General features: G+C 41.0%; 1 protein-coding gene across 1 annotated transcript in view; it reads right to left on the bottom strand.

Annotated features, from left to right (window-relative positions):
- LOC125636586 (uncharacterized) overlaps positions 1 to 16,003 on the bottom strand; it is a 114,362-nt gene that overhangs the window by 67,255 nt on the left and 31,104 nt on the right. The window lies entirely within an intron of this gene.

Genomic DNA, 16,003 nt, shown 5'->3' with positions numbered 1-16,003 from the left:
GGCATCGAGAACTGCAAGTCACCTTGTTACCCTCTGCCTTAGCAAAAGCGAGATTTGCTGGTGCCAAACTGAGTGACAACTCCCTGCCACGCCAGTTTATTAGTCAGCCAAACAAACTCCTTAGACTCTGCCAGCCCTTACTCTGCTTTTCTTGGTGCAAACCAGTTCCCAAACCACCCAGAAGAGTGTTCTGCAGTATCCAGTGTCACTGGACACTCACAGAAATTACCAAGTCCACTATCTCCAAAGAGAGAGTATACACACTAGCCTGTTAGCGCAGGCAAGGAGTCCCATTGTAATATAACAGCAATGAGATGAAGTTATAGTAAAACCAAGAATAAGTTTATTACAAGTGAACAGATTTAAGTGATACTAAGTAAAGACAACAGAAACAGAAAATAGTTACAAATAAAACAGAAGTATAATATGCTTTCTAGTGACTAAAACTTAATAGGCTGCAATCCTTGCCTAAGGCATTTTCTCACCTAAAGCCACCTCTCAACATTACCAACCCACATGGCTGGAGATCCACCATTCATGGATACAAAAAGGCACTGACCTCTTTGTTCCCTCAGTGATGGATAACAAAACGTCTTTTTGCTTCACCTTATATTTCCCCAAAACTCATTGTTTTGTCCCCCCACAGACAAGCCAACCCCCTGTAGCTTTAATCTCTGTCTTTCCATGCTGATTTCACCTTCTTCAGTCAACCTGGCTTTTCCTGTTGACTTGCATGCCAATGCATCTTCCTTTGTGTTGGTTTCCCAATACTTAATTTACATGAGAAGCAGGGAGATAACTACCTTCCTTCCTGTCTTGAAAACCTGTTTCTCTCTTTGTTTGGCTACAGATTTTAAAATATAACACCGGTAAGTATCCATAATTCCTCAGGTAGTGTTAATATATAGGTTTCACAATGATACTAATGACCCAAGTTTTCCCAGCTTCCATTTGATACTTTACAAGAAACTCTTCATAAAAAAAATACTATGACAGCAACACGTTAAGTGTAGTGAGTTTGACAGGTCAGACAGGAGATAGGAGTTGCTGACATAATGTAGTCTACTATGAATGAGCCCCTGTGTCATGAGAAATTCTAGCAATGGGATAGGCCCATTTCTAGATGGAGATGGTAAAACTATTATGATGATGCAGAAAAGAGATGTGTTCAATAAATATTTCTGTTTTGTATTTGGAAAAATAAAAGGTTAATTTACCAATATCATATGAGGATTACAAAATACTTTCCAGACCATTTGTAATGGAGAAGTATGTTAGACAATAGCTACTGGAAATAAACATTTTTAAATCAGCAGGACTGAATAACTTGTATCCAACAGTCCTATAACAGCTGGCTAAGGAGATCTCTGGCCCACTGATTTAAATTTTAAAAAACATCTTGGAATACCAGGGAAAGTCCAGAAGACTAGAAAAGTGTTAATTTTCAAAAAGGGCAAGTGGGATGCCCAAGCAAGTAAGGCTGGTTACGATGACATCAATCCCATGCAGAATAATGAAAGAATTAAGGGAAAGGAATATAATTAATACCAGTCAATATGGAAAACAGGTCTTGACTTCCTTCTTCGATGAGAGTATAAGTTTGGTTGATAAAGGTAAATGCATAGATGTAGTAGATTTTTGTAAGACTTTTCAGTTAGTACCACATGGCATTCTGATTTAAAAAACAGTACTATACAGTGTCAATAGAGCACACATTCACTGGATAAAGAATTGGCTAAGTGACAGATCGCAAAAACTAGTTGTCAGTGGGGACTCATCATCCAATGGGGAGGTTTCTAGTGCGTTCTGAAGGGGTCAGTAATAGGCCTGATGCTATTCAACACTTTCATCAATGATCTGGAAATAAATATAGAATAACTGCGGATAACATTTGTGGATGACACAGAGTGGTGAGCTATCCTGTGTTGCTACACTGCAGTGTAAGAAGGATTAAGAAACCTTTCCTTGCTCCCCTGCTGCAGACTAATAGGGAGAACAGGGATTGTGCTTTCAATACTTCCTGCCCCCTCCCTTGTCCAGGTAGATGGGGGTGGAGAATGGGCAAAACTTTCCAACATGCCAACCAGATTTTAAAAATATGTGCTAGCTACTTATGCTAAACAATCTGTTCCATATTGTATTGAGCTGAGATTTTTTTGGAATATCTTTCCCAGACCCAAAGAGCTCTGTGTGACTCAAAAGCATGTCTTTCTCACTTACAAAAGTAGGTACTATAAAAGATATTACCTCACCCACCCTGTCTCTCTAATATCCTGGGGCTGACATGGCTACAACTACACTGCATATAACACAGTATAGAGCAGTGGTTCTCAAACTTTTTTTTCGCCGACCACCTGAAAATTGCTGAGGGTCTCAGCGGACCACTTAATGATCTTTCCAGATGTTGTTTGTACCATTAGCTAACAATTGTAAAGTGCTTTGGATAAAAGCACTATATAAAAAAACCTTAATAATTAACATTTTTTGATCTACAAATAAAAGCACACAACTCATATTTTAATATCAGTAGTTTTATCTTTCTAATTCGATGGATGTGCCCTCTCTCCCCCGCTACGGTAGCGCCCGAGCTGGGGTTGGGAAGGAGTGGGGGGGTCTCTCCCCTGCTGCGGCAGCCCCCAAGCTGGGGTAGGAAGGAGGGGGGTCTCTCCCTGGCAGCCACAGCCCTGGAGCTGGGGAAAGTCACCTCTTTCTCTGGCCGCCGCAGCCCTGCACATCCCAAATTCCCCCCGCCCCCTCTTTTCACCCCACTGCCCCCTCCCACCTACCTCCTATTCCCCCCGCAAGGCCACCACTTCACCTTACATGCGTCTTTTCCAGGGTCCAGGCACTTAATTAGTGGAGTCACGCCTGCGCAGCTCTACTAATTAGGTGGGTGGCCCTTCGTTCTCTCGTGTGCGGCTGCCCAGGCACACACCTTAGAGGGAAGTATCTGCAGACCACCTGAATGGAGCTCGCGGACCACGGACTACAGTTTGAGAACTTCTGATGTAGAGAGAGAAGGTAGGAGAAGTAATATATTTTATTGGACCAACTTCTTTTAATATCGCCCACCTGGTCTCTATAATACCCTGGGACCAACATGGCTACAACAACACTGCATATAATATAATATACAGAATCGTGGCTGCTTTTTGTCACTTTGCCGGAGTATCAGCACTTTTTCTCTTGTGTTGGGTACATATATATTATACCATCTCTATTTTGTAGGAAGGGGGGACATCTAAATTGTACTTATTCACAGAAATGGTGCACATAATCACCCAGGGACTCACTTTGAGATTGTCCTGCCAGGGAAATCAATAGGTGTTGAGAGCATTTAGTATCTTGCATAATGTAAGCATTTAATGTAAAACTAGTGGGAATGTCAATGATTTAACAATTTGTGGCTTAATCTGACCTCACCCCCATTTTACATCATTAGAACTCCTTTTATTCAGTAGAGTTACTCCTGATTTGCAACAGTGTAAGTAAGAGAAGAATTAGACCCTTTTGGTTGACAGGAGGACAAACTTCTTTGTAGATAAAACTCTATGCATAAAAAACATAGCTATATTTGCTATTGTTATTGTTGTAAAGTTTCTAAGAACACTATGATAAAAGTAAGTCCAGCTAAAGCTTAAGGTAAATTAGCAATTTCCTCTCGGATATGTCAGGCTTTGCGTAAAGAACAGTTCACCCTCAGTCATGCTCTGTTTAGTTCCCAGAATTAGATCATAATGTTCAGGTAGCTCATGTCATCTTTATCCACTACCAAAGCAATGTCTTTGATGTCAGCTAATTAGTACTGTACTGCTTGAGCCTGTTCAACAAGACACAGTTTATCTGGACTAATACAAAAGAGTGTATTAAAATCCCAATAATAAACTCATGATTTTAAATGTATTTTTTCTCAGATTATACCTGTAACCTTGTTCAAATAGATTCCAACTTCTCTCCTGAACACGGCCTTGATAGAATCAAAGAATTTTATCTGAGCAGGGCCTTTCCTTGCTAAGAAGCTTTTAATACTTGTCTTAAAAAACTCCTGTTTCCCATGGTTTCACTTTATTTCTTTCCTTCCAGCTGAGACCCTTTCTTTTTCCTTGATCTCTTCTTTGTGTTTCAGGATGCTGCTTAAACTGATTCCATCAGGATATGTAGGATTTGAGTGATTGATCTGTGACCTGTGCATGTGACTTGGCCAAGGGAACATCTGAATAGAAAGCAAACCTTAGAGAACCTGAGCTGATTTTAGCATTCTAAACAAGAAATAAAATCACCACCACCACCGGTAAGGCATTTTAAAATGAAATTGCTTTATTACAATGAAGAGTAATTTGACTTCCACTGTCAGAAAAATTAGACTTACAGAGGTTCAGGACTCTTTAAATAACTGAGACTTATTTCCAAGAATGGGCCTCAAGGTTTAGCCCTTATTTGTGTTTGATACACCATTACATAGCAATGCCCATAGCAACGCAACAATGGAACTGAGCTGCTGAGTAAACTTTTATATAGCCCTAGCCACACAGCAGTGAGTGTGGCAAGAGAACAATATAGGTCACTGCAATTCCTTTCCCTTTTCACCGACTTTAAAAAACTGTTATTTTGGGTGTCACCTCAACAGTGAGAAGTTCTCTGCTGTAAACAGACATTTCAAATCCTAATCTAATTGGCTACTTTAACCTCAACTGTCCATAGATATATAAGCACTGTTTAGCACTTCTAAAATAAAAGAGAACTCAAACCCATGACCCCTTTGACATGTTCTGTATGCTGAGATGATCAATACATTATAGTCTGACTGATTACATATGACTTGACTCAAAGTGCACCAAAGAATCCAGAGGAAACTGGACACAAAGGATCAAGATAAAGCCTTTTTTTTCTTTTTGTATGAGGGATAAGAGAAGATACAACTTTAAGTAAATAACATAGTTATTTAAATCTTTTGCAGACAGTGGCTTTAGCTGGTAAGACTGGCTCACTTGTCAAAGCTGAATGACATTCTGCTACAGAATCCAAAGAAATGGGATACAGGATAACAGTTGGATTACATTACTGAATCAGGTGTTTTCTTCATCTCTTTGTCCCTACATAATCCTTTAGGGTTCATGAACACAGGTCTATTTTTCCTTATGATTTTTATGCAAAAGCATTCTTAAATCCTACCTGTATTACTAACAAGATTTCTTTTGAGCTGTCTTGGGGCAGCAGGTAAGTCCCTTTCTTTTTCTTTTCTTTAGTAGTAGGCGGGGTTTTATGACAGAAATGCTGGCAGTCTGGACTTTTTTTTTTTTTAAACAGTCATCTGATATATGCCAAGCAAAGTCTTACTGATTTAACCCTTTGGCATTAAGATTCATTGATATAGTTTCCAATGCTTTTTCTAGTTGTTGTGCACTTAAATAACCACAGCTCAGGTTTATTAATAATTTCACAAAACCTCATTAGATTCTGAAGTCAACAGGAGCTGAGGGTGCCCAGTATTTCATGGGAGCGAGCCAAAAATGGGCATCTATTGTACTTTTTCCATCGTTATTGATTACACAGAAATAGAGATGTAAATAGCTGTCCTTAACAGTTAGCCTTTTTCTTTTAGTAGTTATAACTCAGTGTTTGTGACATCACATTAGAAACACTTGCGATGTCACAAATCCTCAACTGTGTCATTAGTTAATGATGCAGGTAGGAGGAACTGACTGTTTACAAAATGTAGAGCTTCTACTATGCACTTAAACAATTTTGTGACCACAGCAACAGCAGTGCAAGAATACAGAAAGTTTCTAAGCTTGATAGGAATATATTTAGGGCCAAATCCTGGAGTCCTTATTTAGTTTGTACTCAACCCAAACTCTGACATAACTCAATTGCCTAAACAGATCAAATGCAGAGACCTCCAGATTTGACATAATATATTTTAATGTATGCTTGAATGTTGAAGTAACTTATGATAATTCTAACTGAACTACTGATGTGCATAAATTCAGCTGTCCACATTCATTCCCTGAAAACCCTTTGCTTAATATATGATTCCAATTAGACTGAAAAGATATCCTAGCAGGGTCTTCCCCATTACCCCCCACTTGTCTATAAAGTATGATGCCCATCTCTGGTGCTGTAGAAATAACAATCACAACCCCAACAAACAATTTAGAACATACACTTCAAGAGTTAGTTCACAAAGGGTCAAGAACCTTCCATTTCAGACTAGGAATGCCAAGTTGCTTTCAGTGAAATAGCTCAGAATCTTTCTCTGTGTGCCAAAAGCCATCATTTAACTATCAAACTCCCCTAATCTATAGAGTCTGACTGAGATGACAGCAACACAACACTGAACCAAAATCTTTCACCTTCTTAAAATTAAACAGTGGTTGTTAAAACAAGAAAGGAAAGTCCAAATGGGATCCTATGTTAAGTATCAGAAGAGCCTTCATAGGATCGTTAGATTGATTTACTCCCTTTCATGCCTTGCGATACATGATGTACCTCATTCAAAACTGCACTAATATAAATGCCCTTTGACATATACAGTAGCTTCTCTAGCCTCTCTATCTGAGTCATACTTGTGAATATAGGGTCTGATCTCTCTCAGCACCAATTGCTTTCCTTGGAAGCTGGTGGAGCTCAGCACATTTGGCCCTGAGCGCTCCAACACAAGTAAAGGGGATACAAATATTATACAAATGAAATGTTCATCGTGAAAGATAATATTAATCCTGAGCAAATGCAAATCATGATACATCAATGCTAACTGAAAGATTCACTTACCAGTCCGCTACGTCAAGGAAATATGCAACTGTTTTAATGTAATCAGAGGATGTGTAAGTATTATTATTACTTAACTCTTTATTTTCAGACATTTCTAACTCACAGATAAAGATTTATTCCTCATGAAATGTTACCCTCAGTATAAACAACGAGGAGTCCTTGTGGCACCCTAGAGACTAACAAATTTATTTGGGCATAAGCTTTCATGGGCTAAAATCCACTTCATCAGACGCATGGAAAAATACAGTAAGCAGTATATATATTACAGCACATGAAAAGATGGGAGTTGCCTTACCAAGTGGGGGGGTCAGTGCTAATGAGGCCAATTCAATTAAGGTGGAAGTGGCCTATTCTCAACAGTTGACAAGAAGGGGTGAGTATCAACAGAGGGAAGATTACTTTTTGTAGTGACCCATCCAGCCTCAGTATGTGCACATTGCAATTAGACACCTGCGGTTAGCCTGTGCTAGCTGGCTCGTGGGGCTCAGGCTAAGAGGCTGTTTAATTGTGAGGTAGACTTTCAGGCTCAAGCTGCAGCCCAAACTCTTGGACCCTCCAAACTCACAGGGCCGCAGGGCCAGCCGCAGGTTTTTAACTGCAGGGTAGAAATACCCTAAGAGCTCATGTGAAGCTCTTTATAAAAAAAATAAACAAAGTTTTCAAAGCTTTGTATCCAGTCATTTTTCAACTAGTTCTAAAAAGAATCCAAGGGAAAAGATACAAGCACACTAAATGAATCTGCTATTTTAAATATTCAGTCAACAATTTATCAAATTCAGGCACTCCAAGCAGCATCCTATCCCTCAGTAAAGTTGCTTAAATACACCAAAACTGACCTGTGTACACACAAACATAATCCAAACTACACACCATATTGGCAGAACAAATACTCCACAGAGTGATATCCAAGACGACTATTACAGATAAAAATATGAAGATGGCACTGAGAACTGAAGCTAAGAGCAGGGCAGAATTTACAACTTGCAGGGACCTAAGCTGTAGGGTTGGGAAGAAAAATTGGCTGGAGGGATGCTTCCCACTCTTGCTGCCAAAGGGAGACTGAGTCAGCCCATGAATTGTGAAGTCCATAGAAAGCTACACATAGTTGTTTGCGCTTAGCACTAAATGACTTCATTACTTCTGATGAGCCTGATTAGAAGGTATAACTATTCTTTTTAGGATATTGGATGAAAAACTCCTTATATTAGGCTTTTCTTATTTCTATACTGAATAAGTCCTTAAATACAAGACGTTTGTTAGTAAAAGCAAGCAATCCCTTTGGCCGCACTAACGTATAGCAGCCTTACCTATAGGCTGTGGAGCAGCTCAGAATCTCCATAGCACTGTGCTATAAGGGTACTACTCCTCTGATCCACAGTATGCCCTTCCCTCCACCCCCGATTGGGATGGGGGACTGAAGAAGGCCACCTCCCATGTTACTGTAAAACTGTTCTATCAATATCAACTTGGCACTTGTGAACACTTACAAACAATTCTCTTAGGGCTGGTCTATGTACAGTTTTTGTTCTGCTATAACTGTGTTGGTTTAGAAACCGATAAAGTGGTACAATCCCCTTGTGTGAATGCAGTTACACCAGTGTAAAGGTGTTTATAGCCATACAGTTTATTTCTGTAAATGTATGGAAATAAGCATCTTTATGCAGGTATAATTGCATCTACAGTAGGGGGTTCTACCATGATATGATATCATTTTCTAAACCCATATAGTTAAGACTAGTGTAGACTAGGCCTCAAAAAGAAAATGCTTCTGCCTCGGAAAAACAACCTAATTCCTCTTGCTAAAGTCCCCAAAACAGACTGATAAAGGCCTACACTGCTTTAATATTTGTAAAACCATATGCTAGAGTATAGCTGAAATACATGGGCGTATGGAAATATACTATACATCCTCTAAAACACTTTCTCACTTGTAAAAAGAAAAGGAGTACTTGTGGCACCTTAGAGACTAACCAATTTATTTGAGCAAAAGCTTTCATGAGTTACAGCTCACTTCATCGGATGCATTCAGTGGAAAATACAGTGGGGAGATTTATATACATAGAGAACATGAAACAATGGGTGTTACCATACACTCTATAACAAGAGAGTGATCACTTAAAGTGAGCTATTACCAGCAGGAGAGTGTGTGGGGTGGGAACCTTTTGTAGTGATAATCAAGGTGGGCCATTTCCAGCAGTTGACAAGAACTTCTGAGGAACAGTGTAGGGTGGAGGGGGGGAATAAACATGGGGAAATAGTTTTACTTTGTGTAATGACCCATCCACTCCCAGTCTCTGTTCAAGCCTAAATTAATTGTATCCAGTTTGCAAATTAATTCCAATTCAGCAGTCTCTCGCTGGAGTCTGTTTCTGAAGTTTTTTTGTTGAAGAATTGCAACTTTTAGGTCTGTAATGGAGTGACCAAAGAGATTGAAGTGTTCTCCAACTGGTTTTTGAATGTTATAATTCTTGACGTCTGATTTGTGTCCATTTATTCTTTTACGTACAGACTGTCCAGTTTGACCAATGTACATGGCAGAGGGGCATTGCTGGCACATGATGGCATATATCACATTGGTAGATGTGCAGGTGAATGAGCCTCTGATAGTGTGGCTGATGTGATTAGGCCCTTTGATGATGTCCCCTGAATAGATATGTGGACACAGTTGGCAATGGGCTTTTTTGCAAGGATAGGTTCCTGGGTTAGTGGTTCTGTTGTGTGGTGTGTGGTTGCTGGTGAGTATTTGCTTCAGGTTGGGGGGCTGTCTGTAAGCAAGGACTCGCCTGTCTCCCAAAATCTGTGAGAGTGATGGGTCGTCCTTCAGGATAGGTTGTAGATCCTTGATGATGCGTTGGAGAGGTTTTAGTTGGGGGCTGAAGGTGACGGCTAGTGGCGTTCTGTTATTTTCTTTGTTGGGCCTGTCCTGTAGTAGGTGACTTCTGGGTACTCTTCTGGCTCTGTCAATCTGTTTCTTCACTTCACCAGGTGGGTATTGTAGTTGTAAGAACGCTTGATATAGATCTTGTAGGTGTTTGTCTCTGTCTGAGGGGTTGAAGCAAATGCGGTTGTATCGTAGAGCTTGGCTGTAGACAGTGGATCGTGTGGTGTGGTCTGGATGAAAGCTGGAGGCATGTAGGTAGGAATAGAGGTCAGTAGGTGTAAGGGACTGCGGAAGACTTTGTTACGGCCTAGCTAGGGAACTTCCGCTTTCTTGAGGCCGCCCGGTTACTGTAGAACATGGAGAACCAACTTAAACTGGTTTTAGGACGACTTTGTCTGCCTTGCATGGTCCGTTGCCAGGTAGCAGAAAGCCCCTTTAGGGAAGTACCTAATTATATATTCATGAGCTGTTTCTGTGTACTGCTTATTAGGGCTTGCTGTTTACCCCTTCGTTGGACTCCGTCCCAGGCAAAGATCCGGTGTGCTGTGTTCTCCGCCTCCGTGACAGCAACGCTTGGAGTCCCCGTTGCGGGTGTGTCACTAACCTTCAATAAAGCCAATAACTCGCTGCTTAGCTGCGTGTGGGTCTCGTTTTCTCAGAGTACCTCTGCCGGCCTGCGGTGCTCCGAACACCTTGGCCCAGAACAGTAGGTTTCCGGTATAGGGTGGTGTTTATGTGACCATCGCTCATTAGCACCGTAGTGTCCAGGAAGTGGATCTCTTGTATGGACTGGTCCAGGCTGAGGTTGATGGTGGGATGCAAATTGTTGAAATCATGGTGGAATTCCTCAAGGGCTTCTTTTCCATGGGTCCAGATGATGAAGATGTCATCAATGTAGTGTAAGTAGAGTAGGGGCATTAGGGGATGAGAGCTGAACTTGTGTTTGCCATGTGGAGTTGAAAAATCTTCCTAATAGGTTTTCCAACTTTCCTTTCTAGAGTTTAGTTCCTGATGCTATACACCATATGCACAGCAGAGATAAGATAAAACAAACACACGAAGAAAAACCCTGAGTAGAAACTAAGCTGATTCATGGCTAGTTGGTTAGTTTAGTTACCTCATACATGAAATCCTACAATACAATTCAAAGATTTTACAGATAGTACTGATGGCTTCATCTGGAAATGCAAGCCCCTATGGCTACACAACAGTTATAAACATCACAGCTTCTCCATCAAGTTGCAAAGACCATTCATGACAGCTGTTGCTTCTTTAAAAGAACAATACACTTAGTTCCTAGAACATTTGTTCAGCATCACTGAAACGCAACACTCAACTACGTCTAATGGCCCACCTTTGTTTGTTCAAGGTGTAAGTATTTGCCTTGGAGTTCACCGTGGGAATGTGACATAAGCCGAGAAACAGGCGTCTACAGCAGGTGACCTACAGCTTTGTTTGCCTCCCCAGTCACAGCCTTGAGTTTGTTCTTTTTTTAGAAGTCTCTTTCTTTGTTAAATGTCTGGCATTTAGTTCATTCAGTGCTTTTTGTTGTTGTTGTTTTAACTATGTATCTATCTTTATGGTTAGCTTTTGGATAAAAGTATGCTGGATCAGTTATTTTACCTGAAGGAAATTCTGAGTGTGACTGGGATTCCTTTGTTTAAAGGATATAAAAATCCAGATATGAACTACTACTACTGATAACAGGATACAGAATTTTCCATGGCTATCCAGGTCACTGGTTCAAATTAGGCCCTAGTCAGCAGTGAATGAAAAGTAATCATATTTCTGTGGAGCACTTCTTTACAAAGATTAACTAATTAATACACAAAACACCTTTGGAAGTGACACCTACATATTATCCCCTTTACTCAGATGGAAAAACAAAAACATGATGGATGGGATCCACAAAAGGATTTAGGCATTGCAATGCTGAGCTTCATGGTGCTTAACTTTTAGGCAACCAAAAAAATCACAAGAACAACACTGTGATCCACAAAGCCAAGTTAGGTGCCTAGGCTCCCTGTACAATGAACAGGGAGATATAGGCATCTAAGAATGCAATCCACAAAAGCCAGTGCATTAGGCGGGGAGCCTGTACCCAAAGGGAGGTGCTGAGGAGATGGGTGTGCGCACTAAGCCCTGCCTCTCTTTCAGAGATAGGCCCCTAAGTCTGGGCTGCAGGGAGGCACCTAGCTCTTCTTAATGATCCACAAATGGGAACCCATTTGGAGTCAGGCCGCTCAAGTGCTTAAGGTGTTTTTTTGGGACTGAATTAGGCACTCCACCACACAAAATGGTTGGAGAAGGTGGTGGTGCTACCCACCTGATTACTTTTAGCCCAGTGGTTATACCTCACCTGGGAGGTTAAAGACCCTGTCCAGACCCCCTGTTTTAACCACTCATTCATTATTTATCCACAGGTCAACAGCTTCAGCAGGAAAGACTGAGGGAGCCCCATATCAGAACATGCCATAGCCCAGTAGTTAAAGCACTCTCTTGAGAGATAGGAGACCCCAGGTCAAATCATTTCTCCCCCTCTGGCAGAGAGCGAAACTGAACCTGGGTCTCCCACATTGAAGGTGAGCGCACTAACCACAGAGCTAAACGTTTTAAGGTGCATACCACTATCACCTTCTCGATTTTGAAAGGGACATAATACTGCTACTCCTCCTAGAGTTTGAAATGAGACCCAATCCAGTAGGCATGCTCAGAGGCAGCCTACCAGATCAAGCCCCCAGGGCATGTGACTTTGGTGGCCAACTACCTGTCTTTCCCTGGTTTATGGCACTTAGGCAGCAGATAGTAATCCAGCTGCATAGAGGGAGGCAGCACTGCGAATCCCTAGAGGCAGGAACTTACGCTCCTAGGGAAAACTGAATTCTAAAAACTTAGGTGCCAAGTGCATTTAGGCTCCTACAGGGTTCAGTGAGAGTTTTGTGGCTCACAATGGAGTTAAAACTGGGACCTTCATAGATCCCAACCAAAGGAACTTCCCTAAAGTCACAAAAAGCTCATTTCACTCTGCAATCATACAGGGTCAAATTCTACACTGAGGAAACGGGTGCAGCTCAACAGGCTTTAAAGGTACTGCACTCATTCGGCCATACCATTTATGGAGTAAGGGCCGTAGCAATTAGCCCAGAGACAGTATAATCTTACAAAATATATTGGTACTTAACTACCAGTATCTTCTTGTTTTCAGTGTGATCAGGTAATCAGAATCAGTAAGGCCACTTGGATACAAATATCCGTTATTAATGACATTTTGCTCAGGCTGTCTGTTCTTTTGAAACAATAGATGCAATTTTATCAATTTTTGTTCACACTGTTGTGTGAGCATAAACTCAACCACAATTTGCTTGGATCACTGAATGTAGGAATAATGATGGTATCTGGAGCAAGTACATGGACAGCATATCAAGGTGAACTTAGAAATAGAGAGGGCACCTTGCAGGAACTAAGTTATCAAAGATAAGCATGACAGAATTTTCCTTTACAGAAACACTTCTTGAGCACTTACCCTATTGAAAAATTCCAAGCAGGGTAATTTATAACCCAGACATGGACAAAGCACAAATAAAAGGCAATTATAATCCCAAAATTAAAAACATGTCATTTTTAAGTCAGAGAATTAAAATAAATTACAAAGATGCTGACATCAGGCATAATAATATGGTTTTGGAAAATCTTTGCCTTTTTTTTTCTTTTTTGTTATAACTTTTCAAAACATTTTAAAAACGTTTTTTAAAATACAACAGTAATATATTTTAAAACAGCGACAAAAAGTATCATACAAAGTTTCCATCACAAGTTATCATTGACTTGACCTACAATATTTTGTGAAACTGAAAAATTTCCCCCAGTGTTTTTATTGAGCAGCTTGTCTTGTAACATTATAGTTACCCCTCTGCTTGGAGAAATTCCAAATGGAATTATGGAATGATATTGTCTTTTTCACAGTGGTTAAGAACATCTGACAGGCCAAGGCTGAATTTAAATGTCCAAAATCAAAGCAGAGCATGTCAAAAGTCTCTTTTGTGTGTGATATATGGTTTACTCTGCACACAAACTACTGAAATAAAAGGGATAACTGGTGCAAACAGGTAGGGCCACAATTACACATCACAAATGAAATCATTACACTTTTACTACAAATTGCAAGTAAGGGTATAGAATCATAGAAGATAAGGGTTGGAAGAGACCTCAGGAAGTCATCTAGTCGAACCCTCTGCTCAAAGCAGGACCAACCCCAACAAAATCATCCCAGCCACAGTTTTGTCAAGCTAGACCTTAAAACCCGCTATGGATGGAGATTCTATCACCTCCCTAGGTAACCCATTCCAGTGCTTTACCACCCTCCTAGTGAAATAGTTTTTCCTAATATCCAATCTAGACCTCCCCCTCTGCAACTTGACACCATTGCTCCTTGTTCTGTCATCTACGACCACTGAGAACAGCCTAGCTCCATCCTCTTTGGAACCCCCCTTCAGGTAGTTGAAGGCTGCTATCAAATCCCCCCTCACTCTTCTCTTCTGCAGAATAATTAAGCCCAGTTCCCTCAGCCTCTCCTCGTAAGTCATGTGCCCCAGCCCCCTAATCATTTCCACTGCCCTCTGCTGGACTCTCTCCAATTTGTCCACATCATTTCTGTAGTGGGGGCCCCAAAACTGGACGCAATACTCCAGATATGGCCTCACCAGCATCGAATAAAGGGGAATAATCACTTCCCTCGATCTGCTGGCAGTGCTCCTACTAATACAGCCCAATATGCCGTTGGCCTTCTTGGCAACAAGGGCACACTGTTAACTCATATCCAGCTTCTCGTCCACTGTAATCCCCAGGTCCTTTTCTGAAGAACTGCCACTTAGCCCGTCGGTCCCCAGCCTGTAGCAGTGCATGGGATTCTTTCGTCCTAAGTGCAGGACTCTGCACTTGTCCTTGTTGAACCTCATCAGATTTCTTTTGGCCAAATCCTCCAATTTATCTAGGTCACTCTGGACCCTATCCCTACCCTCCAGTGTATCTACCTCTCCCCCCAGCTTAGTGTCATCCGCAAACTTGCACAGGGTACAATCCATCCCATCATCCAGATCATTAATGAAGATGTTGAAGAAAACCGGCACCAGGACGGACCCTTGGGACACTCCACTTGATACCGACTGCCAACTAGATATCAAGCCGTTGATCACTACCCGTTGAGCCCGACAATCTAGCCAGCTTTCTATCCACCTTATAGTCCATTCATCCAATCCATACTTCTTTAACTTGCTGGCAAGAATTCTGTGGGAGACCGTACCAAAAGCTTTGCTAAAGTCAAGATATACCACATCCACCACTTTCCCCATATCCACAGAGCCAGTATCTCATCATAGAAGTCAATCAGGTTGGTCAGGCATGACTTGCCCTTGGTGAATCCATGTTAACTGTTCCTGATCACCTTCCTCTCCTCCAAGTGCTTCAGAATGGATTCCTTGAGGACCTGCTCCATGATTTTTCAAGGGACTGAGGTGAAACTGACCTGTCTGTAGTTCCCCGGATTCTCCTTCTTTTTTTAAAGATGTGTACTATATTTGCCTTGGAAAAAGGGGTCTTTTCCCTTCTCCTCTCCCCAATGTACATTATGGGATAATTTTTGTTTTGGCCTCCATACATGCAGACATCAGTAAAGAGAAGAAAATTGCTTGAAAAGTAGTACATCTCTACAAACAAGGGCCAGAGTTCCTATTTACATTAGTTTGGAAAACAGCTGAAACCCATCTGCATCTGTTCCTTACCATTGCTGAGCAGCAGAGAGAGAAAGGGAAAGTCTTGGCAAAAATAGATATATTACCTCCGCCAGGCTCCTTCAGCACAAACCCTGCACAACTTATTCCATCTAGAAGATTGAATATGTCCATCCAGAAAACTAAGCCTGCTTCTTTTCCCCTCCAACCTCACTACCAACTAGTAAGGTCCTGGCTGGTTTGTAGCAGATCATTGGACTAAACATCTCATCATGATAGGGGCTGATGCAGCTCTCCTTGAAGTCTATGGAAAGACAATGAGAGTTGGATCTTACCTTTAAATCATGCTACAAGAATGTGAAATGCTTCCAGGAATTAACATTTTGTACCTTAAAACTTAATGGTATTTCTGTGGTATTTGTATGAGGGAGAATATGCAAATGTTCACCATTTTGTCACTTTAGTACTAGTTTTTTTTAATATACCAGAACAGATACTAAACATTAAGGGCTAGTTACATGCCAAACTCAATGTGTAAGATTCAGCTGTTTTGAGTTATTTCACACACATACAAGTTATTTCAAACACATAGAGGAAACGTATTTTCTTTTCTCCTTTTCATAAC

The sequence above is a fragment of the Caretta caretta genome, chromosome 5, assembly GCF_965140235.1.
Source record: "Caretta caretta isolate rCarCar2 chromosome 5, rCarCar1.hap1, whole genome shotgun sequence".
Classification (NCBI taxonomy): domain Eukaryota; kingdom Metazoa; phylum Chordata; order Testudines; family Cheloniidae; genus Caretta; species Caretta caretta.
Note: the sequence above shows the minus strand (reverse complement) of the source record. Positions and strands in the feature narration are given on the sequence as shown.